This window comes from Palaemon carinicauda, chromosome 4 (genome assembly GCF_036898095.1).
Source record: "Palaemon carinicauda isolate YSFRI2023 chromosome 4, ASM3689809v2, whole genome shotgun sequence".
Classification (NCBI taxonomy): domain Eukaryota; kingdom Metazoa; phylum Arthropoda; class Malacostraca; order Decapoda; family Palaemonidae; genus Palaemon; species Palaemon carinicauda.
The window spans coordinates 56,069,697-56,097,196 of NC_090728.1; positions in this window are offsets into that span (position 1 = coordinate 56,069,697).

A 27,500-nucleotide genomic window follows, 5' to 3' on the forward strand; every position below is an offset into this window, starting at 1 on the left:
AATGGGATTACTGGTGATGAAGTATGGGACAAGGGTAGATGGAGAGCGCTGCCCAGAAACATCGACCCCACATAAAAGTGGGAAAAGATGCAGACAAAGAAATATTTTTTCTTTTGATGTTCACAACAGTGAACACTTACTCTTGATTCACTCATACAGTAAAATGGAATCTTCTTAAGGGGAAATAGCATGCTAGAAAAAGTCACACTTGTTTGTTTTGCATTTGTCCAACTGGCAAGAAACAGTAAAAGTGAATCTTTGTCAAGGAACACTGCATACTGGAACAGGTATGGCTTCTCACTACTGAGTCCATCTTGTAGATTATCCCCTTTCCAATATTTTTTTTTTTTTCAATGTTGACATCAGTGAACATTCAATCCTGTTCCACTCTTCTAGTAGAATGGAATCTTCTTAAGGGGACATAGCATATCAGAAAATTCACACTTGTTTGTTTTACATTTGTCCACCTGACAAAGAAACAGTACAAGGGAATGTTTGTCAAAGAACACCGCATACTGAAACAAGTATGGCTTCTCACTGCTATATTCATCTTGTACATTATTAACTTTCATATAATTTTCTTTTTTTTTTAATGTTCACAACAATGAACAATCACTCCTGTTCCACTCTTCCAGTAAACTGGAATCTTTTTAAGGGGACATACCATCATAGAAAAAGTCACACTTGTTTGTTTTACATTTGTCTACCTGACAAAGAAACAGTACGAGTGAATCTTTGTCAAGGAACACTGCATACTAGAACAAGTATGGCTTCTTCCCTCTGCTGAGTCCATCTTGTACATTATTCCCTTTATTTAGAAATTATTCGATCATTTTTTCAAAGTTCACAAAATTGAACACTCCCTCCTGTTCCACTCATCCAGTAGAATGGAATCTTCTTAAGGGGACAGAGCATACTAGAAAAAACCAGACTTGTTTGTTTTGCATTCATCCACCTGACAAAGAAACAGTACAAGTGAATCTTTGTCAAGGAACACTGCATACTAGAACAAGAATGGTTTCTTCCCTCTGCTAAGTCCATCTTGTACATTATTCCCATTAATTAGAAATTCTTCGATTATTTTTTTCAATGTTCACAGCACTGAACACTCTCTCCTGTTCCACTCATCCAGTAGAATGGAATCTTCTTAAGGGGACATAGCATACTAGAAAAAGCCAGACTTGTTTGTTTTGCATTTGTCCACCTGACAAAGAAACAGTACAAGTGAATATTTGTCAAGGAACACTGCATACTAGAACAAGAATGGATTCTTCCCTCTGCTGATTCCATCTTGTACATTATTCCCATTAATTAGAAATTTTTCGATTATTTTCTTCAATGTTCACTGCACTGATCACTCTCTCCTGTTCCACTCATCCAGTAGAATGAAATCTTCTTAAGGGGACATAACATACTAGAAAAAACCAGACGTTCGTTTTGCATTCGTCCACCTGACAAAGAAACAGTACAAGTGAATCTTTGTCAAGGAACACTGCATTTTAGAACAAATATGGTTTCTTCCTCCTGCTGAGTCCATCTTGTGCATTATTCCCTTTATTTAGAAATTTTCGATTATTTTTTTCAATTTTCACAGCACTGATCACTCTCCTGTTCCACTCATCCAGTAGAATGGAATCTTCTTAAGGGGACATAACATACTAGAAAAAGTCAGACTTGTTTGTTTTGCATATGTCCACCTGACAAAGAAACAGTACAGGTGAATCTTTGTCAAGGAACACTGCATAATAGATTCCATCTTCTTCTTCTTCTTCTTCTTCTTGTTTGTCTACATCTATTCCCACTTCTGTGTGGGGTCGATGTTTCTGGTCAGCTTTCTCCATCTACCTCAGTATCACACCTCATCACCGGTTAATCCCTTATCTCGGAGGTCATCCTTCATAGAGTCCACCCACCTTCGCTTTTGTCTCCCTCTCCTCGTTCCCTGTACCTCCATTTCCATCACTCTCATCTCAATATACTGTTCCTCTCTTGTCATGACATGACCATACCACCTCAGTCTACTTTCTAGGATTTTACTCGAGTCCATCTTTTATATTTTTCTCTTTATTTAGAAATTCTTCGATTATTTTTTTCAATGTTCACAACACTAAATATTCACTCTTGTTCCACTCATTCAGTAGAATGGAATCTTCTTAAGGGGACATAGCATACTAGAAAAAGCCAGACTTGTTTGTTTTGCATTCGTCCACCTGACAAAGAAACAGTACAAGTGAATCTTTGTCAAGGAACACTGCATACTAGGACAAGTATGGCTTCTAACTATTGAGTCCATCTTCTAGATTATTCCCTTTCCGATATTTTTCTTTTTGTTTTTAATGTTTACAACAGTGAACACTCTCTCCTGCTCCACTCATCCAGTAGAATGGAATCTTCTTAAGGGGACATAGCATACTAAAAAAAACCACACTTGTTTATTTTGTATTCATCCACCTGCCAAAGAAACAGTACAATTGAATCTTTGTCAAGAAACACTGCATACTAGAACAAATATGGTTCTTCCTTATGCTGAGTCCATCTTGTGCATTATTCCCTTTATTTAGATATTTTCGATTATTTTTTTCAATGTTCACAGCACTGATCACTCTCTCCTGTTCCACCCATCCAGTAGAATGGAATCTTCTTAAGGGGACATAGCATACTAGAAAAAGCCAGACTTGTTTGTTTTGCATTCGTCCACCTGACAAAGAAACAGTTCAGGTGAATCTTTGTCAAGGAACACTGCATACTAGAACAAGTGTGGTTTCTTCCCTCTGCTGAGTCCATCTTGTACATTATTCCATTTATTTAGAAATTCTTCGATTATTTATTTCAATGTTCACAGCACTGAACAGTCTCTCCTGTTCCACTCATCCAGTAGAATGGAATCTTCTTAAGGGGACATAGCATACTAGAAAAAACCAGACTTGTTCCTTTTGTATTCATCCACCTGACAAAGAGACAGTACAAGTGAATCTTTGTCAAGAAACACTGCATACTAGAACAAGTGTGGTTTCTTCCCTCTGCTGAGTCCATCTTGTACATTATTCCATTTATTTAGAAATTCTTCGATTATTTATTTCAATGTTCACAGCACTGAACACTCTCTCCTGTTCCACTCATCCAGTAGAATGGAATCTTCTTAAGGGGACATAGCATACTAGAAAAAACCAGACTTGTTTGTTATGCATTTGTCCACCTGACAAAGAAACAGTACAAGTGAATCCTTGTCAAGGAACACTGCATACTAGAACAAGAATTGTTTTCTTCCCTCTGCTGAGTCCATCTTGTACATTATTCCCATTAATTAGAAATTCTTCGATTATTTTCTTCAATGTTCACAGCACTGATCACTCTCTCCTTTTCCACTCATCCAGTAGAATGGAATCTTCTTAAGGGGACATAGCATACTAGAAAAAGCCCGACTTGTTTGTTTTTTATTTGTCCACCTGACAAAGAAACAGTACAGGTGAATCTTTGTCAAGGAACACTGCATACTAGAACAAATATGGTTTGTTTCCTCTGCTGAGTCCATCTTTTTCTTCTTCTTCTTGTTTGACTACATCTTTTCCCACTTCTGTGTGGGGTCGATGTTTCTGGTCAGCTTTCTCCATTTACCTCTGTATCACACCTCATCACCGGTTAATCCCTTACATCGGAGGTCATCGTTCATAAAGTACACCCACCTTCGCTTTTGTCTCCCTCTCCTTCTCGTTCCCTGTACTTCCATTTCCATCACTCTCCTCTCAATATACTGTTCCTCTCTTCTCATGACATGATCATACCACCTCAGTCTACTTTCTAGGATCTTATCTGAGTCCATCTTTTAACTTTTTTCCTTTATTTAGAAATTCTTCGATTATTTTTTTCAATGTTCACAACACTGAATATTCACTCCTGTTCCACTCATCCAGTGAAATGGAATTTTCTTAAGGGGACATAGCATACTAGAAAAAACCAGACTTGTTTGTTTTGCATTCGTCCACCTGACAAAGAAAAAGTACAAGTGAATCTTTGTCAAGGAACACAGCATACTAGAACAAGTATGGTTTCTTCCCTCTGCTGAGTCCATCTTGTACATTATTCCCATAACTTAGATATTCTTCGATTATTTTTTTCAATGTTCACAGCACTGATCACTCTCTCCTGTTCCACTCATCCAGTAGAATGGAATCTTCTTAAGGGGACATAGCATACTAGAAAAACCCAGACTTGTTTGTTTTGCATTTGTTCAGCTGACAAAGAAACAGTACAAGTGAATCTTTGTCAAGGAACACTGCATACTAGAACAAATATGGTTCCTTCCCTCTGCTGAGTCCATATTGTGCATTATTCCCTTTATTTAGAAAATTTTCGATTATTTTTTTCAATGTTCACAACAATGAACACTCACTACTGTTCCACTCACCCAGTAGAATGGAATCTTCTTAAGGGGACATAGCATACTAAAAAAAAGTCAAACTTGTTCGTTTTTCATTTGTCCACATAACAAAGAAACAGTGCAAGTAAATCTTTTTAAAGGAACACCGCATACTAGAACAAGTGTGGTTTCTTCCCTCTGCTGAGTCCATCTTGTACATTATTCCTTTTATTTAGAAATTTTCGATTATTTTTTTTTTTAATGTTCACAGCACTGAACATTCTCTCCTGTTCCACTCATCCAGTAGAATGGAATCTTCTTAAGGGGACATAGCATACTAGAAAAAACCAGACTTGTTTGTTTTGCATTCATCCACCTGACAAAGAAACAGTACAAGTGAATCTTTGTCAAGGAACACTGCATACTAGAACAAGAATGGTTTCTTCCCTCTGCTGAGTCCATCTTGCACATTATTCCCATAACTTAGATATTCTTCGATTATTTTTTTCAATGTTCACAGCACTGATCACTCTCTCCTGTTCCACTCATCCAGTAGAATGGAATCTTCTTAAGGGGACATAGCATACTAGAAAAACCCAGATTTGTTTGTTTTGCATTCGTCCACTTGACAAAGAAACAGTACAAGTGAATCTTTGTCAAGGAACACTGCATACTAGAACAAAATTGGTTTTTTCCCTCTGCTGAGTCATTCTTGTGCATTATTCCCTTTATTTAGAAAATCTTCGATCATTTTTCTCAGTTCACAGCACTGATCACTCTCTCCTGTTCCACTCATCCAGTAGAATGGAATCTTCTTAAGGGGACATAGCATACTAGAAAAAGCCAAACTTGTTTGTTTTGCATTTGTCCTTATGACAAAGAAACAGTAGAAGTGAATCTTTGTCAAGGAACACTGCATACTAGAACAAATATGGTTTCTTCCCTCTGCTGAGTCATTCTTGTGCATTATTCCCTTTATTTAGAAAATCTTCGATCATTTTTCTCAGTTCACAGCACTGAACACTCTCTCCTGTTCCACTCATCCAGTGGAATCGAATCTTCTTAAGGGGACATAGCATACTAGAAAAAGCCACACTTGTTTGTTTTGCATTTGTCCACCTGACAAAGAAACAGTACAAGTGAATCTTTGTCAAGGAACACTGCATACTAGAACAAATATGGTTTCTTACCTCTGCTGAGTCATTCTTGTGCATTATTCCCTTTATTTAGAAATTTTCGATTATTTTTTCAATTTTCACAGCACTGAACACTCTCCTGTTCCACTCATCCAGTGGAATCGAATCTTCTTAAAGGGACATAGCATACTAGAAAAAGCCACACTTGTTTGTTTTGCATTTGTCCATATGACAAAGAAACAGTACAAGTGAATCTTTGTCAAGGAACACTGCATACTAGAACAAATATGGTTTCTTCCCTCTGCTGAGTCATTCTTGTGCATTATTCCCTTTATTTAGAAATTTTAGATTATTTTTTAAATTTTCATAGCACTGAACACTCTCTCCTGTTCCACTCATCCAGTGGAATGGAATCTTCTTAAGGGGACATAGCATACTAGAAAAAGCCACACTTGTTTGTTTTGCATTTGTCCATATGACAAAGAAACAGTACAAGTGAATCTTTGTCAAGGAACACTGCATACTAGAACAAATATGGTTTCTTCCCTCTGCTGAGTCCATCTTGTGCATTATTCCCTTTATTTAGAAATTTTTGATTATATTTTCAACTTTCACAGCACTGAACACTCTCCTGTTCCACTCATCCAGTAGAATGGAATCTTCTTAAGGGGACATAGCATACTAGAAAAACCCCGACTTGTTTGTTTTGCATATGTTCACCTGACAAAGAAACAGTACAAGTGAATCTTTGTCAAGGAACACTGCATACTAGAACAAGTATGGCTCTTCCCTCTGCTGAGTCCATCTTGTACATTATTCCCTTTATTTAGCAATTCTTCGATTATTTTTTTCAATGTTCACAACACTCATTATTCACTCCTGTTCAACTCATCCAGTAGAATGGAATCTTCTTAAGGGGACATAGCATACTAGAAAAAGCCAGACTTGTTTGTTTTGCATTTGTCCACATGACAAAGAAACAGTACAGGTGAATCTTTGTCAAGGAGCACCGCATACTAGAACAAATATGGTTTCTTCCCTCTGCTGAGTCCATCTTGTGCATTATTCCCTTTATTTAGAAATTTTCGATTATGTTTTCAATGTTCACAATATTGAACACTCACTCCTGTTCCACTCATCCAGTAGAATGGAATCTTCTTAAGGTTACATAGCATACTAGAAAAAGCCACACTTGTTTGTTTTGCATTTGTCCACCTGACAAAGAAACAGTACAAGTGAATCTTTGTCAAGGAGCACCGCATACTAGAACAAATATGGTTTCTTCCCTCTGCTGAGTCCATCTTGTGCATTATTCCCTTTATTTAGAAATTTTCGATTATGTTTTCAATGTTCACAATATTGAACACTCACTCCTGTTCCACTCATCCAGTAGAATGGAATCTTCTTGAGGGTACATAGCATACTAGAAAAACCCAGACTTGTTTGTTTTGCATTCGTCCACTTGACAAAGAAACAGTACAAGTGAATCTTTGTCAAGGAACACTGCATACTAGAACAAATATGGTTCCTTCCCTCTGCTGAGTCCATATTGTGCATTATTCCCATTATTTAGAAATTTTCGATTATTTTTTTCAATGTTCACAAAAATGAACACTCACTCCTGTTCCACTCATCCAGTAGAATGTAATCTTCTTAAGGGTACATAGCATACTAGAAAAAGCCACACTTGTTTGTTTTGCATTTGTCCACCTGACAAAGAAACAGTACAAGTGAATCTTTGTCAAGGAACACTGCATACTAGAACAAGAATGTTTTCTTCCCTATGCTGAGTCCATCTTGTACATTAATCCCATTAATCAGAAATTCTTCGATTATTTTTTTCAATGTTCACAGCACTGAACACTCACTCCTGTTCCACTCATCCAGTAGAATGGAATCTTCTTAAGGGGATATAGCATACTAGAAAAAAACCAGACTTGTTTGTTTTGCATTTGTCCACCTGACAAAGAAACAGTACAAGTGAATCTTTGTCAAGGAACACTGCATACTAGAACAAGTGTGGTTTCTTCCCTCCGCTGAGTCATTCTTGTGCATTATTCCCTTTATTTAGAAATTCTTCGATCATTTTTTTCAGTTCACAGCACTGATCACTCTCTTCTGTAGAATGGAATCTTCTTAAGGGGACATAGCATACTAGAAAAAGCCAGACTTGTTTGTTTTGCATTTGTTCACCTGACAAAGAAACAGTACAAGTGAATCTTTGTCAAGGAACACTGCATACTAGAACAAGTATGGCTTCTTCCCTCTGCTGAGTCCATCTTGTGCATTATTCTTTTATTTTGAAATTCTTCGATTATTTTTTCAATGTTCACAGCACTGATCACTCTCTCCTGTTCCACTCATCTAGTAGAATGGAATCTTCTTAAGGGGACATAGCATACTAGAAAAAGCCAGACTTGTTTGTTTTGCATTTGTCCACCTGACAAAGAAACAGTACGAGTGAATATTTGTCAAGGAACACTGCATTCTAGAACAAGTATGGCTTCTTCCCTCTGCTTAGTCATTCTTGTACATTATTCCCTTTATTTAGAAATTATTCGATCATTTTTTCAAAGTTCACAAAATTGAACACTTCCTCCTGTTCCACTCATCCAGTAGAATGGAATCTTCTTAAGGGGACATAGCATACTAGAAAAAACCAGACTTGTTTGTTTTGCATTCATCCACCTGACAAAGAAACAGTACAAGTGAATCTTTGTCAATGAACACTGCATACTAGAACAAGAATGGTTTCTTCCCTCTGCTAAGTCCATCTTGTACATTATTCCCATTAATTAGAAATTCTTTGATTATTTTTTTCAATGTTCACAGCACTGAACACTCTCTCCTGTTCCACTCATCCAGTAGAATGGAATCTTCTTAAGGGGACATAGCATACTAGAAAAAGCCAGACTGGTTTGTTTTGCATTCGTCCACCTGACAAAGAAACAGTAGAAGTGAATCTTTGTCAAGGAACACTGCAAACTAGAACAAGTATGGTTTCTTCCCTCTGCTGAGTCAATCTTGTACATTATTCCCTTTATTTAGAAATTCTTTGATTATTTTTTTCATTGTTCACAACATTGAACACTCTCTCCTGTTCCACTCATCCAGTAGAATGGAATCTTCTTAAGGGGACATAGCATACTAAAAAAACCCAGGCTTGTTTGTTTTGCATTTGTCCACCTGACAAAGAAACAGTACAAGTGAATATTTGTCAAGGAACACTGCATACTAGAACAAGAATGGATTCTTCCCTCTGCTGATTCCATCTTGTACATTATTCCCATTAATTAGAAATTCTTCGATTATTTTCTTCAATGTTCAATGCACTGATCACTCTCTCCTGTTCCACTCATCCAGTAGAATGGAATCTTCTTAAGGGGACATAACATACTAGAAAAAACCAGACGTTCGTTTTGCATTCGTCCACCTGACAAAGAAACAGTACAAGTGAATCTTTGTCCAGGAACACTGCATATTAGAAATATGGTTTCTTCCTCCTGCTGAGTCCACTTTGTGCATTATTCCCTTTATTTAGAAATTTTCGATTATTTTTTTCAATTTTCACAGCACTGATCACTCTCCTGTTCCACTCATCCAGTAGAATGGAATCTTCTCAAGGGGACATAACATACTAGAAAAAGTCAGACTTGTTTGTTTTGCATTTGTCCACCTGACAAAGAAACAGTACAGGTGAATCTTAGTCAAGGAACACTGCATAATAGATTCCATCTTCTTCTTCTTCTTCTTCTTCTTCTTCTTCTTGTTTGTCTACATCTTTTCCCACTTCTGTGTGGGGTCGATGTTTCTGGTCAGCTTTCTCCATCTACCTCAGTATCACACCTCATCACCGGTTAATCCCTCACCTCGGAGGTCATCCTTCATAGAGTCCACCCACCTTCGCTTTTGTCTCCCTCTCCTTCTCGTTCCCTGTACCTCCATTTCCATCACTCTCATCTCAATATACTGTTCCTCTCTTGTCATGACATGACCATACCACCTCAGTCTACTTTCTAGGATTTTACCTGAGTCCATCTTTTAACTTTTTCCCTTTATTTAGAAATTCTTCGATTATTTTTTTCAATGTTCACAACACTAAATATTCACTCTTGTTCCACTCATTCAGTAGAATGGAATCTTCTTAAGGGGACATAGCATACTAGAAAAAGCCAGACTTGTTTGTTTTGCATTCGTCCACCTGACAAAGAAACAGTACAAGTGAATCTTTGTCAAGGAACACTGCATACTAGGACAAGTATGGCTTCTAACTATTGAGTCCATCTTCTAGATTATTCCCTTTCCGATATTTTTCTTTTTGTTTTTAATGTTTACAACAGTGAACACTCTCTCCTGCTCCACTCATCCAGTAGAATTGAATCTTCTTAAGGGGACATAGCATACTAAAAAAAACCACACTTGTTTGTTTTGTATTCATCCACCTGACAAAGAAACAGTACAATTGAATCTTTGTCAAGGAACACTGCATACTAGAACAAATATGGTTCTTCCTTATGCTGAGTCCATCTTGTGCATTATTCCCTTTAATTAGATATTTTCGATTATTTTTTTCAATGTTCACAGCACTGATCACTCTCTCCTGTTCCACTCATCCAGTAGAATGGAATCTTCTTAAGGGGACATAGCATACTAGAAAAAGCCCGACTTGTTTGTTTTGCATTTGTCCACCTGACAAAGAAACAGTACAGGTGAATCTTTGTCAAGGAACACTGCATACTAGAACAAGTGTGGTTTCTTCCCTCTGCTGAGTCCATCTTGTACATTATTCCATTTATTTAGAAATTCTTCGATTATTTATTTCAATGTTCACAGCACTGAACTCTCTCTCCTGTTCCACTCATCCAGTAGAATGGAATCTTCTTAAGGGGACCTAGCATACTAGAAAAAACCAGACTTGTTCCTTTTGCATTCATCCACCTGACAAAGAAACAGTACAAGTGAATCTTTGTCAAGAAACACTGCATACTATAACAAGTGTGGTTTCTTCCCTCTGCTGAGTCCATCTTGTACATTATTCCCTTTATTTAGAAATTCTTCGATTATTTATTTCAATGTTCACAGCACTGAACACTCTCTCCTGTTCCACTCATCCAGTAGAATGGAATCTTCTTAAGGGGACATAGCATACTAGAAAAAAACAGACTTGTTTGTTTTGCATTTGTCCACCTGACAAAAAAAACAGTACAAGTGAATCCTTGTCAAGGAACACTGCATACTAGAACAAGAATGGTTTCTTCCCTCTACTGAGTCCATCTTGTACATTATTCCCATTAATTAGAAATTCTTCGATTATTTTCTTCAATGTTCACAGCACTGATCACTCTCTCCTGTTCCACTCATCCAGTAGAATGGAATCTTCTTAAGGGGACATAGCATACTAAAAAAAGCCCGACTTGTTTGTTTTGCATTTGTTCAGCTGACAAAGAAACAGTACAAGTGAATCTTTGTCAAGGAACACTGCATACTAGAACAAATATGGTTCCTTCCCTCTGCTGAGTCCATATTGTGCATTATTCCCTTTATTTAGAAAATTTTCGATTATTTTTTTCAATGTTCACAAAAATGAACACTCACTACTGTTCCACTCACCCAGTAGATTGGAATCTTCTTAAGGGGACATAGCATACTAAAAAAAAGTCACACTTGTTCGTTTTTCATTTGTCCACATAACAAAGAAACAGTGCAAGTAAATCTTTTTCAAGGAACACCGCATACTAGAACAAGTGTGGTTTCTTCCCTCTGCTGAGTCCATCTTGTACATTATTCCTTTTATTTAGAAATTTTCGATTATTTTTTTTTAATGTTCACAGCACTGAACACTCTCTCCTGTTCCACTCATCCAGTAGAATGGAATCTTCTTAAGGGGACATAGCATACTAGAAAAAACCAGACTTGTTTGTTTTGCATTCATCCACCTGACAAAGAAACAGTACAAGTGAATCTTTGTCAAGGAACACTGCATACTAGAACAAGAATGGTTTCTTCCCTCTGCTGAGTCCATCTTGCACATTATTCCCATAACTTAGATATTCTTCGATTATTTTTTTCAATGTTCACAGCACTGATCACTCTCTCCTGTTCCACTCATCCAGTAGAATGGAATCTTCTTAAGGGGACATAGCATACTAGAAAAACCCAGATTTGTTTGTTTTGCATTCGTCCACTTGACAAAGAAACAGTACAAGTGAATCTTTGTCAAGGAACACTGCATACTAGAACAAAATTGGTTTCTTCCCTCTGCTGAGTCATTCTTGTGCATTATTCCCTTTATTTAGAAAATCTTCGATCATTTTTCTCAGTTCACAGCACTGATCACTCTCTCCTGTTCCACTCATCCAGTAGAATGGAATCTTCTTAAGGGGACATAGCATACTAGAAAAAGCCAAACTTGTTTGTTTTGCATTTGTCCTTATGACAAAGAAACAGTAGAAGTGAATCTTTGTCAAGGAACACTGCATACTATAACAAATATGGTTTCTTCCCTCTGCTGAGTCATTCTTGTGCATTATTCCCTTTATTTAGAAATTTTCGATTATTTTTTCAATTTTCACAGCACTGAACACTCTCTCCTGTTCCACTCATCCAGTGGAATCGAATCTTCTTAAGGGGACATAGCATACAAGAAAAAGCCACACTTGTTTGTTTTGCATTTGTCCACCTGACAAAGAAACAGTACAAGTGAATCTTTGTCAAGGAACACTGCATACTAGAACAAATATGGTTTCTTCCCTCTGCTGAGTCATTCTTGTGCATTATTCCCTTTATTTAGAAATTTTCGATTATTTTTTCAATTTTCACAGCACTGAACACTCTCCTGTTCCACTCATCCAGTGGAATGGAATCTTCTTAAGGGGACATAGCATACTAGAAAAAGCCACACTTGTTTGTTTTGCATTTGTCCATATGACAAAGAAACAGTACAAGTGAATCTTTGTCAAGGAACACTGCATACTAGATCAAATATGGTTTCTTCCCTCTGCTGAGTCATTCTTGTGCATTATTCCCTTTATTTAGAAGTTTTCGATTATTTTTTCAACTTTCACAGCACTGAACACTCTCCTGTTCCACTCATCCAGTAGAATGGAATCTTCTTAAGGGGACATAGCATACTAGAAAAACCCCGACTTGTTTGTTTTGCATTTGTTCACCTGACAAAGAAACAGTACAAGTGAATCTTTGTCAAGGAACACTGCATACTAGAACAAGTATGGCTCTTCCCTCTGCTGAGTCCATCTTGTACATTATTCCCTTTATTTAGCAATTCTTCTATTATTTTTTTCAATGTTCACAACACTCAATATTCACTCCTGTTCAACTCATCCAGTAGAATGGAATCTTCTTAAGGGGACATAGCACACTAGAAAAAGCCAGACTTGTTTGTTTTGCATTCATTCACCTGACAAAGAAACAGTACGAGTGAATCTTTGTTAAGGAACACTGCATACTAGAACAAGTATGGCTCTTCCCTCTGCTGAGTCCATCTTGTACATTATTCCATTTATTTACAAATTCTTCGATTATTTATTTCAATGTTCACAGCACTGAACACTCTCTCCTGTTCCACTCATCCAGTAGAATGGAATCTTCTTAAGGGGACATAGCATACTAGAAAAAGCCAGACTTGTTTGTTTTGCATTTGTTCACCTGACAAAGAAACAGTACAAGTGAATCTTTGTCAAGGAGCACCGCATACTAGAACAAATATGGTTTCTTCCCTCTGCTGAGTCCATCTTGTGCATAATTCCCTTTATTTAGAAATTTTCGATTATGTTTTCAATGTTCACAATATTGAACACTCACTCCTGTTCCACTCATCCAGTAGAATGGAATCTTCTTAAGGGTACATAGCATACTAGAAAAAGCCAGACTTGTTTGTTTTGCATTCATTCACCTGACAAAGAAACAGTACGAGTGAATCTTTGTTAAGGAACACTGCATACTAGAACAAGTATGGCTCTTCCCTCTGCTGAGTCCATCTTGTACATTATTCCATTTATTTACAAATTCTTCGATTATTTATTTCAATGTTCACAGCACTGAACACTCTCTCCTGTTCCACTCATCCAGTAGAATGGAATCTTCTTCAGGGGACATAGCATACTAGCAAAAGCCCGACTTGTTTGTTTTGCATTTGTTCACCTGACAAAGAAACAGTACAAGTGAATCTTTGTCAAGGAGCACCGCATACTAGAACAAATATGGTTTCTTCCCTCTGCTGAGTCCATCTTGTGCATAATTCCCTTTATTTAGAAATTTTCGATTATGTTTTCAATGTTCACAATATTGAACACTCACTCCTGTTCCACTCATCCAGTAGAATGGAATCTTCTTAAGGGTACATAGCATACTAGAAAAAGCCACACTTGTTTGTTTTGCATTCGTCCACCTGACAAAGAAACAGTACAAGTGAATCTTTGTCAAGGAGCACCGCATACTAGAACAAATATGGTTTCTTCCCTCTGCTGAGTCCATCTTGTGCATTATTCCCTTTATTTAGAAATTTTCGATTATGTTTTCAATGTTCACAATATTGAACACTCACTCCTGTTCCACTCATCCAGTAGAATGGAATCTTCTTGAGGGTACATAGCATACTAGAAAAACCCAGACTTGTTTGTTTTGCATTCGTCCACTTGACAAAGAAACAGTACAAGTGAATCTTTGTCAAGGAACACTGCATACTAGAACAAATATGGTTTCTTCCCTCTGCTGAGTCCATATTGTGCATTATTCCCATTATTTAGAAATTTTCGATTATTTTTTTCAATGTTCACAAAAATGAACACTCACTCCTGTTGCACTCATCCAGTAGAATGGAATCTTCTTAAGGGTACATAGCATACTAGAAAAAGCCACACTTGTTTGTTTTGCATTTGTCCACCTGACAAAGAAACAGTACAAGTGAATCTTTGTCAAGGAACACTGCATACTAGAACAAGAATGTTTTCTTCCCTATGCTGAGTCCATCTTGTACATTATTCCCATTAATCAGAAATTCTTCGATTATTTTTTTCAATGTTCACAGCACTGAACACTCACTCCTGTTCCACTCATCCAGTAGAATGGAATCTTCTTAAGGGGATATAGCATACTAGAAAAAAACCAGACTTGTTTGTTTTGCATTTGTCCACCTGACAAAGAAACAGTACAAGTGAATCTTTGTCAAGGAACACTGCATACTAGAACAAGTGTGGTTTCTTCCCTCTGCTGAGTCATTCTTGTGCATTATTCCCTTTATTTAGAAATTCTTCGATCATTTTTTTCAGTTCACAGCACTGATCACTCTCTTCTGTAGAATGGAATCTTCTTAAGGGGATATAGCATACTAGAAAAAAACCAGACTTGTTTGTTTTGCATTTGTCCACCTGACAAAGAAACAGTACGAGTGAATCTTTGTTAAGGAACACTGCATACTAGAACAAGTATGGCTCTTCCCTCTGCTGAGTCCATCTTGTACATTATTCCATTTATTTACAAATTCTTCGATTATTTATTTCAATGTTCACAGCACTGAACACTCTCTCCTGTTCCACTCATCCAGTAGAATGGAATCTTCTTAAGGGGACATAGCATACTAGAAAAAGCCAGACTTGTTTGTTTTGCATTTGTTCACCTGACAAAGAAACAGTACAAGTGAATCTTTGTCAAGGAGCACCGCATACTAGAACAAATATGGTTTCTTCCCTCTGCTGAGTCCATCTTGTGCATAATTCCCTTTATTTAGAAATTTTCGATTATGTTTTCAATGTTCACAATATTGAACACTCACTCCTGTTCCACTCATCCAGTAGAATGGAATCTTCTTAAGGGTACATAGCATACTAGAAAAAGCCAGACTTGTTTGTTTTGCATTCATTCACCTGACAAAGAAACAGTACGAGTGAATCTTTGTTAAGGAACACTGCATACTAGAACAAGTATGGCTCTTCCCTCTGCTGAGTCCATCTTGTACATTATTCCATTTATTTACAAATTCTTCGATTATTTATTTCAATGTTCACAGCACTGAACACTCTCTCCTGTTCCACTCATCCAGTAGAATGGAATCTTCTTCAGGGGACATAGCATACTAGCAAAAGCCCGACTTGTTTGTTTTGCATTTGTTCACCTGACAAAGAAACAGTACAAGTGAATCTTTGTCAAGGAGCACCGCATACTAGAACAAATATGGTTTCTTCCCTCTGCTGAGTCCATCTTGTGCATAATTCCCTTTATTTAGAAATTTTCGATTATGTTTTCAATGTTCACAATATTGAACACTCACTCCTGTTCCACTCATCCAGTAGAATGGAATCTTCTTAAGGGTACATAGCATACTAGAAAAAGCCACACTTGTTTGTTTTGCATTTGTCCACCTGACAAAGAAACAGTACAAGTGAATCTTTGTCGATGAACACTGCATACTAGAACAAGAATGGTTTCTTCCCTCTGCTAAGTCCATCTTGTACATTATTCCCATTAATTAGAAATTCTTCGATTATTTTTTTCAATGTTCACAGCACTGAACACTCTCTCCTGTTCCACTCATCCAGTAGAATGGAATCTTCTTAAGGGGACATAGCATACTAGAAAAAGCCAGACTGGTTTGTTTTTCATTCGTCCACCTGACAAAGAAACAGTAGAAGTGAATCTTTGTCAAGGAACACTGCAAACTAGAACAAGTATGGTTTCTTCCCTCTGCTGAGTCAATCTTGTACATTATTCCCTTTATTTAGAAATTCTTTGATTATTTTTTTCATTGTTCACAACATTGAACACTCTCTCCTGTTCCACTCATCCAGTAGAATGGAATCTTCTTAAGGGGACATAGCATACTAAAAAAACCCAGGCTTGTTTGTTTTGCATTTGTCCACCTGACAAAGAAACAGTACGAGTGAATATTTGTCAAGGAACACTGCATACTAGAACAAAAATGGATTCTTCCCTCTGCTGATTCCATCTTGTACATTATTCCCATTAATTAGAAATTCTTCGATTATTTTCTTCAATGTTCAATGCACTGATCACTCTCTCCTGTTCCACTCATCCAGTAGAATGGAATCTTCTTAAGGGGACATAACATACTAGAAAAAACCAGACGTTCGTTTTGCATTCGTCCACCTGACAAAGAAACAGTACAAGTGAATCTTTGTCAAGGAACACTGCATACTAGGACAAGTATGGCTTCTAACTATTGAGTCCATCTTCTAGATTATTCCCTTTCCGATATTTTTCTTTTTGTTTTTAATGTTTACAACAGTGAACACTCTCTCCTGCTCCACTCATCCAGTAGAATGGAATCTTCATAAGGGGACATAGCATACTAAAAAAAAACCACACTTGTTTGTTTTGTATTCATCCACCTGTCAAAGAAACAGTACAATTGAATCTTTGTCAAGGAACACTGCATACTAGAACAAATATGGTTCTTCCTTATGCTGAGTCCATCTTGTGCATTATTCCCTTTATTTAGATATTTTCGATTATTTTTTTCAATGTTCACAGCACTGATCACTCTCTCCTGTTCCACTCATCCAGTAGAATGGAATCTTCTTAAGGGGACATAGCATACTAGAAAAAGCCCGACTTGTTTGTTTTGCATTTGTCCACCTGACAAAGAAACAGTACAGGTGAATCTTTGTCAAGGAACACTGCATACTAGAACAAGTGTGGTTTCTTCCCTCTGCTGAGTCCATCTTGTACATTATTCCATTTATTTAGAAATTCTTCGATTATTTATTTCAATGTTCACAGCACTGAACTCTCTCTCCTGTTCCACTCATCCAGTAGAATGGAATCTTCTTAAGGGGACATAGCATACTAGAAAAAACCAGACTTGTTCCTTTTGCATTCATCCACCTGACAAAGAAACAGTACAAGTGAATCTTTGTCAAGAAACACTGCATACTAGAACAAGTGTGGTTTCTTCCCTCTGCTGAGTCCATCTTGTACATTATTCCCTTTATTTAGAAATTCTTCGATTATTTATTTCAATGTTCACAGCACTGAACACTCTCTCCTGTTCCACTCATCCAGTAGAATGGAATCTTCTTAAGGGGACATAGCATACTAGAAAAAAACAGACTTGTTTGTTTTGCATTTGTCCACCTGACAAAGAAACAGTACAAGTGAATCCTTGTCAAGGAACACTGCATACTAGAACAAGAATGGTTTCTTCCCTCTGCTGAGTCAATCTTGTACATTATTCCCATTAATTAGAAATTCTTCGATTATTTTCTTCAATGTTCACAGCACTGATCACTCTCTCCTGTTCCACTCATCCAGTAGAATGGAATCTTCTTAAGGGGACATAGCATACTAAAAAAAGCCCGACTTGTTTGTTTTGCATTTGTTCAGCTGACAAAGAAACAGTACAAGTGAATCTTTGTCAAGGAACACTGCATACTAGAACAAATATGGTTCTTTCCCTCTGCTGAGTCCATATTGTGCATTATTCCCTTTATTTAGAAAATTTTCGATTATTTTTTTCAATGTTCACAACAATGAACACTCACTACTGTTCCACTCACCCAGTAGAATGGAATCTTCTTAAGGGGTCATAGCATACTAAAAAAAAGTCACACTTGTTCGTTTTTCATTTGTCCACATAACAAAGAAACAGTGAAAGTAAATCTTTTTCAAGGAACACCGCATACTAGAACAAGTGTGGTTTCTTCCCTCTGCTGAGTCCATCTTGTACATTATTCCTTTTATTTAGAAATTTTCGATTATTTTTTTTTAATGTTCACAGCACTGAACACTCTCTCCTGTTCCACTCATCCAGTAGAATGGAATCTTCTTAAGGGGACATAGCATACTAGAAAAAACCAGACTTGTTTGTTTTGCATTCATCCACCTGACAAAGAAACAGTACAAGTGAATCTTTGTCAAGGAACACTGCATACTAGAACAAGAATGGTTTCTTCCCTCTGCTGAGTCCATCTTGCACATTATTCCCATAACTTAGATATTCTTCGATTATTTTTTTCAATGTTCACAGCACTGATCACTCTCTCCTGTTCCACTCATCCAGTAGAATGGAATCTTCTTAAGGGGACATAGCATACTAGAAAAACCCAGATTTGTTTGTTTTGCATTCGTCCACTTGACAAAGAAACAGTACAAGTGAATCATTGTCAAGGAACACTGCATACTAGAACAAAATTGGTTTCTTCCCTCTGCTGAGTCATTCTTGTGCATTATTCCCTTTATTTAGAAAATCATCGAACATTTTTCTCAGTTCACAGCACTGATCACTCTCTCCTGTTCCACTCATCCAGTAGACTGGAATCTTCCTAAGGGGACATAGCATACTAGAAAAAGCCAAACTTGTTTGTTTTGAATTTGTCCTTATGACAAAGAAACAGTAGAAGTGAATCTTTGTCAAGGAACACTGCATACTAGAACAAATATGGTTTCTTCCCTCTGCTGAGTCATTCTTGTGCATTATTCCCTTTATTTAGAAATTTTCGATTATTTTTTCAATTTTCACAGCACTGAACACTCTCTCCTGTTCCACTCATCCAGTGGAATCGAATCTTCTTAAGGGGACATAGCATACTAGAAAAAGCCACACTTGTTTGTTTTGCATTTGTCCACCTGACAAAGAAACAGTACAAGTGAATCTTTGTCAAGGAACACTGCATACTAGAACAAATATGGTTTCTTCCCTCTGCTGAGTCATTCTTGTGCATTATTCCCTTTATTTAGAAATTTTCGATTATTTTTTCAATTTTCACAGCACTGAACACTCTCCTGTTCCACTCATCCAGTGGAATGGAATCTTCTTAAGGGGACATAGCATACTAGAAAAAGCCACACTTGTTTGTTTTGCATTTGTCCATATGACAAAGAAACAGTACAAGTGAATCTTTGTCAAGGAACACTGCATACTAGAACAAATATGGTTTCTTCCCTCTGCTGAGTCATTCTTGTGCATTATTCCCTTTATTTAGAAATTTTAGATTATTTTTTAAATTTTCATAGCACTGAACACTCTCTCCTGTTCCACTCATCCAGTGGAATGGAATCTTCTTAAGGGGACATAGCATACTAGAAAAAGCCACACTTGTTTGTTTTGCATTTGTCCTTATGACAAAGAAACAGTGCAAGTGAATCTTTGTCAAGGAACACTGCATACTAGAACAAATATGGTTTCTTCCCTCTGCTGAGTCATTCTTGTGCATTATTCCCTTTATTTAGAAATTTTCGATTATTTTTTCAACTTTCACAGCACTGAACACTCTCCTGTTCCACTCATCCAGTAGAATGGAATCTTCTTAAGGGGACATAGCATACTAGAAAAACCCCGACTTGTTTGTTTTGCATTTGTTCACCTGACAAAGAAACAGTACAAGTGAATCTTTGTCAAGGAACACTGCATACTAGAACAAGTATGGCTCTTCCCTCTGCTGAGTCCATCTTGTACATTATTCCCTTTATTTAGCAATTCTTCGATTATTTTTTTCAATGTTCACAACACTCAATATTCACTCCTGTTCAACTCATCCAGTAGAATGGAATCTTCTTAAGGGGACATAGCATACTAGAAAAAGCCAGACTTGTTTGTTTTGCATTCGTTCACCTGACAAAGAAACAGTACGAGTGAATCTTTGTTAAGGAACACTGCATACTAGAACAAGTATGGCTCTTCCCTCTGCTGAGTCCATCTTGTACATTATTCCATTTATTTACAAATTCTTCGATTATTTATTTCAATGTTCACAGCACTGAACACTCTCTCCTGTTCCACTCATCCAGTAGAATGGAATCTTCTTAAGGGGACATAGCATACTAGAAAAAGCCAGACTTGTTTGTTTTGCATTTGTTCACCTGACAAAGAAACAGTACAAGTGAATCTTTGTCAAGGAACACTGCATACTAGAACAAGTATGGCTCTTCCCTCTGCTGAGTCCATCTTGTACATTATTCCCTTTATTTAGCAATTCTTCGATTATTTTTTTCAATGTTCACAACACTCAATATTCACTCCTGTTCAACTCATCCAGTAGAATGGAATCTTCTTAAGGGGATATAGCATACTAGAAAAAGCCAGACTTGTTTGTTTTGCATTCGTTCACCTGACAAAGAAACAGTACGAGTGAATCTTTGTCAAGGAACACTGCATACTAGAACAAGTATGGCTCTTCCCTCTGCTGAGTCCATCTTGTACATTATTCCATTTATTTACAAATTCTTCGATTATTTATTTCAATGTTCACAGCACTGAACACTCTCTCCTGTTCCACTCATCCAGTAGAATGGAATCTTCTTAAGGGGACATAGCATACTAGAAAAAGCCAGACTTGTTTGTTTTGCATTTGTCCACATGACAAAGAAACAGTACAGGTGAATCTTTGTCAAGGAGCACCGCATACTAGAACAAATATGGTTTCTTCCCTCTGCTGAGTCCATCTTGTGCATTATTCCCTTTATTTAGAAATTTTCGATTATGTTTTCAATGTTCACAATATTGAACACTCACTCCTGTTCCACTCATCCAGTAGAATGGAATCTTCTTAAGGGTACATAGCATACTAGAAAAAGCCACACTTGTTTGTTTTGCATTTGTCCACCTGACAAAGAAACAGTACAAGTGAATCTTTGTCAAGGAGCACCGCATACTAGAACAAATATGGTTTCTTCCCTCTGCTGAGTCCATCTTGTGCATTATTCCCTTTATTTAGAAATTTTCGATTATGTTTTCAATGTTCACAATATTGAACACTCACTCCTGTTCCACTCATCCAGTAGAATGGAATCTTCTTGAGGGTACATAGCATACTAGAAAAACCCAGACTTGTTTGTTTTGCATTCGTCCACTTGACAAAGAAACAGTACAAGTGAATCTTTGTCAAGGAACACTGCATACTAGAACAAATATGGTTTCTTCCCTCTGCTGAGTCCATATTGTGCATTATTCCCATTATTTAGAAATTTTCGATTATTTATTTCAATGTTCACAAAAATGAACACTTTCTCCTCTTCCACTCATCCAGTAGAATGGAATCTTCTTAAGGGTACATAGCATACTAGAAAAAGCCACACTTGTTTGTTTTGCATTTGTCCACCTGACAAAGAAACAGTACAAGTGAATCTTTGTCAAGGAACACTGCATACTAGAACAAGAATGTTTTCTTCCCTATGCTGAGTCCATCTTGTACATTATTCCCATTAATCATAAATTCTTCGATTATTTTTTTCAATGTTCACAGCACTGAACACTCACTCCTGTTCCACTCATCCAGTAGAATGGAATCTTCTTAAGGGGATATAGAATACTAGAAAAAAACCAGACTTGTTTGTTTTGCATTTGTCCACCTAACAAAGAAACAGTACAAGTGAATCTTTGTCAAGGAACACTGCATATTAGAACAAGTGTGGTTTCTTCCCTCTGCTGAGTCATTCTTGTGCATTATTCCCTTTATTTAGAAATTCTTCGATCATTTTTTTCAGTTCACAGCACTGATCACTCTCTTCTGTAGAATGGAATCTTCTTAAGGGGACATAGCATACTAGAAAAAGCCAGACTTGTTTGTTTTGCATTTGTTCACCTGACAAAGAAACAGTACAAGTGAATCTTTGTCAAGGAACACTGCATACTAGAACAAGTATGGCTTCTTCCCTCTGCTGAGTCCATCTTGTGCATTATTCTTTTATTTTGAAATTCTTCGATTATTTTTTTCAATGTTCACAGCACTGATCACTCTCTCCTGTTCCACTCATCTAGTAGAATGGAATCTTCTTAATGGGACATAGCATACTAGAAAAAGCCAGACTTGTTTGTTTTGCATTTGTCCACCTGACAAAGAAACAGTACGAGTGAATCTTTGTCAAGGAACACTGCATTCTAGAACAAGTATGGCTTCTTCCCTCTGCTGAGTCATTCTTGTACATTATTCCCTTTATTTAGAAATTATTCGATCATTTTTTCAAAGTTCACAAAATTGAACACTCCCTCCTGTTCCACTCATCCAGTAGAATGGAATCTTCTTAAGGGGACATAGCATACTAGAAAAAACCAGACTTGTTTGTTTTCCATTCATCCACCTGACAAAGAAAAAGTACAAGTGAATCTTTGTCAATGAACACTGCATACTAGAACAAGAATGGTTTCTTCCCTCTGCTAAGTCCATCTTGTACATTATTCCCATTAATTAGAAATTCTTCGATTATTTTTTTCAATGTTCACAGCACTGAACACTCTCTCCTGTTCCACTCATCCAGTAGAATGGAATCTTCTTAAGGGGACATAGCATACTAGAAAAAGCCAGACTGGTTTGTTTTGCATTCGTCCACCTGACAAAGAAACAGTAGAAGTGAATCTTTGTCAAGGAACACTGCAAACTAGAACAAGTATGGTTTCTTCCCTTTGCTGAGTCAATCTTGTACATTATTCCCTTTATTTAGAAATTCTTTGATTATTTTTTTCATTGTTCACAACATTGAACACTCTCTCCTGTTCCACTCATCCAGTAGAATGGAATCTTCTTAAGGGGACATAGCATACTAAAAAAACCCAGGCTTGTTTGTTTTGCATTTGTCCACCTGACAAAGAAACAGTACAAGTGAATATTTGTCAAGGAACACTGCATACTAGAACAAGAATGGATTCTTCCCTCTGCTGATTCCATCTTGTACATTATTCCCATTAATTAGAAATTCTTCGATTATTTTCTTCAATGTTCAATGCACTGATCACTCTCTCCTGTTCCACTCATCCAGTAGAATGGAATCTTCTTAAGGGGACATAACATACTAGAAAAAACCAGACGTTCGTTTTGCATTCGTCCACCTGACAAAGAAACAGTACAAGTGAATCTTTGTCAAGGAACACTGCATATTAGAAATATGGTTTCTTCCTCCTGCTGAGTCCATCTTGTGCATTATTCCCTTTATTTAGAAATTTTCGATTATTTTTTTCAATTTTCACAGCACTGATCACTCTCCTGTTCCACTCATCCAGTAGAATGGAATCTTCTTAAGGGGACATAACATACTAGAAAAAGTCAGACTTGTTTGTTTTGCATATGTCCACCTGACAAAGAAACAGTACAGGTGAATCTTTGTCAAGGAACACTGCATAATAGATTCCATCTTCTTCTTCTTCTTCTTCTTCTTCTTCTTGTTTGTCTACATCTTCTCCCACTTCTGTGTGGGGTCGATGTTTCTGGTCAGCTTTCTCCATCTACCTCAGTATCACACCTCATCACCGGTTAATCCCTCACCTCGGAGGTCATCCTTCATAGAGTCCACCCACCTTCGCTTTTGTCTCCCTCTCCTTCTCGTTCCCTGTACCTCCATTTCCATCACTCTCATCTCAATATACTGTTCCTCTCTTGTCATGACATGACCATACCACCTCAGTCTACTTTCTAGGATTTTACCTGAGTCCATCTTTTAACTTTTTCCCTTTATTTAGAAATTCTTCGATTATTTTTTTCAATGTTCACAACACTAAATATTCACTCTTGTTCCACTCATTCAGTAGAATGGAATCTTCTTAAGGGGACATAGCATACTAGAAAAAGCCAGACTTGTTTGTTTTGCATTCGTCCACCTGACAAAGAAACAGTACAAGTGAATCTTTGTCAAGGAACACTGCATACTAGGACAAGTATGGCTTCTAACTATTGAGTCCATCTTCTAGATTATTCCCTTTCCGATATTTTTCTTTTTGTTTTTAATGTTTACAACAGTGAACACTCTCTCCTGCTCCACTCATCCAGTAGAATTGAATCTTCTTAAGGGGACATAGCATACTAAAAAAAACCACACTTGTTTGTTTTGTATTCATCCACCTGACAAAGAAACAGTACAATTGAATCTTTGTCAAGGAACACTGCATACTAGAACAAATATGGTTCTTCCTTATGCTGAGTCCATCTTGTGCATTATTCCCTTTATTTAGATATTTTCGATTATTTTTTTCAATGTTCACAGCACTGATCACTCTCTCCTGTTCCACTCATCCAGTAGAATGGAATCTTCTTAAGGGGACATAGCATACTAGAAAAAGCCCGACTTGTTTGTTTTGCATTTGTCCACCTGACAAAGAAACAGTACAGGTGAATCTTTGTCAAGGAACACTGCATACTAGAACAAGTGTGGTTTCTTCCCTCTGCTGAGTCCATCTTGTACATTATTCCATTTATTTAGAAATTCTTCGATTATTTATTTCAATGTTCACAGCACTGAACTCTCTCTCCTGTTCCACTCATCCAGTAGAATGGAATCTTCTTAAGGGGACATAGCATACTAGAAAAAACCAGACTTGTTCCTTTTGCATTCATCCACCTGACAAAGAAACAGTACAAGTGAATCTTTGTCAAGAAACACTGCATACTAGAACAAGTGTGGTTTCTTCCCTCTGCTGAGTCCATCTTGTACATTATTCCCTTTATTTAGAAATTCTTCGATTATTTATTTCAATGTTCACAGCACTGAACACTCTCTCCTGTTCCACTCATCCAGTAGAATGGAATCTTCTTAAGGGGACATAGCATACTAGAAAAAAAACAGACTTGTTTGTTTTGCATTTGTCCACCTGACAAAGAAACAGTACAAGTGAATCCTTGTCAAAGAACACTGCATACAAGAACAAGAATGGTTTCTTCCCTCTGCTGAGTCCATCTTGTACATTATTCCCATTAATTAGAAATTCTTCGATTATTTTCTTCAATGTTCACAGCACTGATCACTCTCTCCTGTTCCACTCATCCAGTAGAATGGAATCTTCTTAAGGGGACATAGCATACTAGAAAAAGCCAGACTGGTTTGTTTTGCATTCGTCCACCTGACAGAGAAACAGTAGAAGTGAATCTTTGTCAAGGAACACTGCAAACTAGAACAAGTATGGTTTCTTCCCTCTGCTGAGTCAATCTTGTACATTATTCCCTTTATTTAGAAATTCTTTGATTATTTTTTTCATTGTTCACAACATTGAACACTCTCTCCTGTTCCACTCATCCAGTAGAATGGAATCTTCTTAAGGGGACATAGCATACTAAAAAAACCCAGGCTTGTTTGTTTTGCATTTGTCCACCTGACAAAGAAACAGTACAAGTGAATATTTGTCAAGGAACACTGCATACTAGAACAAGAATGGATTCTTCCCTCTTCTGATTCCATCTTGTACATTATTCCCATTAATTAGAAATTCTTCGATTATTTTCTTCAATGTTCAATGCACTGATCACTCTCTCCTGTTCCACTCATCCAGTAGAATGGAATCTTCTTAAGGGGACATAACATACTAGAAAAAACCAGACGTTCGTTTTGCATTCGTCCACCTGACAAAGAAACAGTACAAGTGAATCTTTGTCCAGGAACACTGCATATTAGAAATATGGTTTCTTCCTCCTGCTGAGTCCATCTTGTGCATTATTCCCTTTATTTAGAAATTTTCGATTATTTTTTTCAATTTTCACAGCACTGATCACTCTCCTGTTCCACTCATCCAGTAGAATGGAATCTTCTTAAGGGGACATAACATACTAGAAAAAGTCAGACTTGTTTGTTTTGCATTTGTCCACCTGACAAAGAAACAGTACAGGTGAATCTTTGTCAAGGAACACTGCATAATAGATTCCATCTTCTTCTTCTTCTTCTTCTTCTTCTTGTTTGTCTACATCTTTTCCCACTTCTGTGTGGGGTCGATGTTTCTGGTCAGCTTTCTCCATCTACCTCAGTATCACACCTCATCACCGGTTAATCCCTCACCTCGGAGGTCATCCTTCATAGAGTCCACCCACCTTCGCTTTTGTCTCCCTCTCCTTCTCGTTCCCTGTACCTCCATTTCCATCACTCTCATCTCAATATACTGTTCCTCTCTAGTCATGACATGACCATACCACCTCAGTCTACTTTCTAGGATTTTACCTGAGTCCATCTTTTAACTTTTTCCCTTTATTTAGAAATTCTTCGATTATTTTTTTCAATGTTCACAACACTAAATATTCACTCTTGTTCCACTCATTCAGTAGAATGGAATCTTCTTAAGGGGACATAGCATACTAGAAAAAGCCAGACTTGTTTGTTTTGCATTCGTCCACCTGACAAAGAAACAGTACAAGTGAATCTTTGTCAAGGAACACTGCATACTAGGACAAGTATGGCTTCTAACTATTGAGTCCATCTTCTAGATTATTCCCTTTCCGATATTTTTCTTTTTGTTTTTAATGTTTACAACAGTGAACACTCTCTCCTGCTCCACTCATCCAGTAGAATGGAATCTTCTTAAGGGGACATAGCATACTAAAAAAAACCACACTTGTTTGTTTTGTATTCATCCACCTGACAAAGAAACAGTACAATTGAATCTTTGTCAAGGAACACTGCATACTAGAACAAATATGGTTCTTCCTTATGCTGAGTCCATCTTGTGCATTATTCCCTTTATTTAGATATTTTCGATTATTTTTTTCAATGTTCACAGCACTGATCACTCTCTCCTGTTCCACTCATCCAGTAGAATGGAATCTTCTTAAGGGGACATAGCATACTAGAAAAAGCCCGACTTGTTTGTTTTGCATTTGTCCACATGACAAAGAAACAGTACAGGTGAATCTTTGTCAAGGAACACTGCATACTAGAACAAGTGTGGTTTCTTCCCTCTGCTGAGTCCATCTTGTACATTATTCCATTTATTTAGAAATTCTTCGATTATGTATTTCAATGTTCACAGCACTGAACACTCTCTCCTGTTCCACTCATCCAGTAGAATGGAATCTTCTTAAGGGGACATAGCATACTAGAAAAAAAAACAGACTTGTTTGTTTTGCATTTGTCCACCTGACAAAGAAACAGTACAAGTGAATCCTTGTCAAAGAACACTGCATACTAGAACAAGAATGGTTTCTTCCCTCTGCTGAGTCCATCTTGTACATTATTCCCATTAATTAGAAATTCTTCGATTATTTTCTTCAATGTTCACAGCACTGATCACTCTCTCCTGTTCCACTCATCCAGTAGAATGGAATCTTCTTAAGGGGACATAGCATACTAGA